Below are 2,500 nucleotides of genomic sequence, written 5' to 3' on the forward strand. Positions count from 1 at the left end.
CTTGTACCAGGGTTACGCTACACCTGCTTCAGTAGCTCGGTGTTCGGCTATTCGACTTTTTCAACTGCCGACAAAAGCCCTTTTCTAAAATACAAATGCCTAATGATTCACTACTATACACTGATCACTGCAAAATCATACAATTAATTAAGACAGGTTGGTTTTAATTGGCAATAATTCGTTGTTATACGGGGAAACGCTTGTCCTCTGTGACTGCCGCGACAACTATCGGTAACCTTAGCACCTTTCACCGCCAATTCAGTAAGCACAGTCGGCCGCTCTCATCCCTACCAGGACAGTGTTATCAGAGGCATAGCAGTTCGTGTGGGATGTGCACAGACCAGCCGTAAACCATGTGATGGGTGGTAGGCATGGCCCGGAGGTGGTGTTAGTAGTGTGAGTGTAGTGGTAGTAGTAGCAGTTTTTGGTAGTAGTGGTAGTATGGGCTGGAAGGAGAGGGTGGCAACAAGAACCTGAGCGGCGGGTAGCGTGTATAACCTCTCGGCCCCACAGCCACGGACACACTACCAGTGCCGTCCCGAGCTTGGCCCTACACGAGCAGATAGTTGCGTGGCGGCGGCCCGCTGGCTCCCCCAGATGCCACACGCCGCCACAGTGCCAACTCTGGCAGCACTTGATGCCATCACTATCATTACTGTCAGTAAATGATAACCTTTGCACCGTCATACTTTCTGAATGCGGCCTTTCATCACAGTGACGTAATTGACAGCAAGTTCTGGACGCGACTCACCTTCCTTGCCGGACAGGCACGGCGGCGGCAGAAAGCCTACGTTTGGGCCTACGGTTTTATAGCATGTGGAAGTGACTTGCCTGACACGCTAGTGCTACCCTAGTATATTGATCAACAAAAACAGAATATACTAATGGCTGTTAGTTGAGCCATTATTCATTGCTTCCAGTGCACCACTTTGTATTACACTTCAGTCCTCTTATAGCTTGAGCTCACACCCTGTCCATCAGACCTTTTTCGTCTGCATACCCTCACGATAGAAGGACTGAGCGGCGATAAGACTAGCACTCGTCTTACAAAAACAGGACGCACGAACGGACAAACGCCGTACGCCTTATAAAATACCTTTACTGGGGTGAGGGGAGGGGCGATGTCGTGTCACGAGGAAATGCGTTCCACTATTCAACGTCGGCCACGATGTTAAGAAATGAACAGCTGAATGCCTGATTCCGTGACGGTCCCATTCTCACAGAAGAGCTAGTGTCTTTCTTCTGTGATATCTTGATTGGAATTTGATTGCTGGGAGTCAATCAGTCGGTAAAGGCAGGCTGCGGCCTTTGCAATTCAAATAGAATTCATTTAGTTCTGTTCGAAGAAGACGTAATCGAAATTACCTCCATCCTTTTTATCATTATACACGGCCCTCAATATCTGTAGCAACCATATAATACAATTCAAATAACACTTCGCATTGATTAGGCGAAATATTTCAACCTGACAACAGTTTCTATTTCTATTATGCTTATGGCAATCAATAGTACCACTTCCCTCGCTCGGAGCTATTGCCATCACCCGTCTGGTCACCGGAATCATTAATAGCGGATTTTACCCCTACGTTATGACTCGTTCACTCATACGACGTACCCATCACAGTCATTTCGCATGTACGAACAACATTACTATCTTTCTTCATCGCATTTCCTTCCATTAGGATAATATACAGAGCATCTGCATTTATCCCTACTATTCCTTACGACGTCCGAGTGGATATCGAATTTCGTGCTCATTAAAGTGGCATCGTCATTATCAAGGATGCAATTCCAAGTTTTAAAAAAAATCCTATACACGAATCTACATTAAAAAAAAAACTCTCGGTGTTTCATCCGAAGACAGCCAGATGACGCCGTATATTGAATGAAGAGTTTCTTAATTAAATCGACTGAGTGAATATATTATAGGCTATGAAGTAAAATAATGATCAGAGGCATATATATACACAAACATACATACACACACACACATATGTACATATGTGTATGTGTGTGTGTGTGTGTGTGTGTGTTTGTGTATATATATGCCTCTGATCATTATTTTACTTCATAGCCTATAATATATTCACTCAGTCGATTTAATTAAGAAACTCTTCATTCAATATACGGCGTCATCTGGCTGTCTTCGGATGAAACACCGAAAGCTTTTTTTTAATGTAGATTCGTGTATAGGATTTTTTTGAAACTTGGAATTGCATCCTTGATAATAATTTACATACAGTAAATATACACATGCCGGAAATGCAAAAGACATATGCTACTCACTCGTTAATATTATTTTATATTATGGAGTCACTAATATAGTGAGTGACATCAAAGCCAAGTAACACCTGCCATACAGGTCGGATACGTGGCAAATAGACACATTTTAAATGCAGGTCACCAAAGGCAATGTCAAGGCCCACTATTGTTTTCCTTCTTAATAAATTACAAGTTTCAACGGCCAAGTCGTAAGGTGCACAATCTGAACCCCAACAAA

At 43.2% G+C, this 2,500-nt stretch overlaps 1 protein-coding gene across 4 annotated transcripts in view; it reads right to left on the reverse strand.

Annotated features, from left to right (window-relative positions):
- LOC125030869 (calcium uniporter protein, mitochondrial-like) overlaps nucleotides 1–2,500 on the reverse strand; it is a 467,123-nt gene that overhangs the window by 291,431 nt on the left and 173,192 nt on the right. For 2 of the 4 annotated variants that reach the window (XM_047621175.1, XM_047621177.1), the window contains exon 1: nucleotides 1–535. This exon is cut by the window's left edge and continues 225 nt beyond it. The exons of 1 other annotated variant lie outside the window; for it this stretch is intronic. The gene's annotated coding sequence lies outside the window, so the exon portion shown is untranslated. Of the gene's footprint in view, nucleotides 544–2,500 lie in introns of those variants that run through there. One more of the 4 variants, XM_047621176.1, reaches the window with a different exon arrangement.

Source organism: Penaeus chinensis, chromosome 12 (assembly GCF_019202785.1).
Source record: "Penaeus chinensis breed Huanghai No. 1 chromosome 12, ASM1920278v2, whole genome shotgun sequence".
Lineage (NCBI taxonomy): Eukaryota > Metazoa > Arthropoda > Malacostraca > Decapoda > Penaeidae > Penaeus > Penaeus chinensis.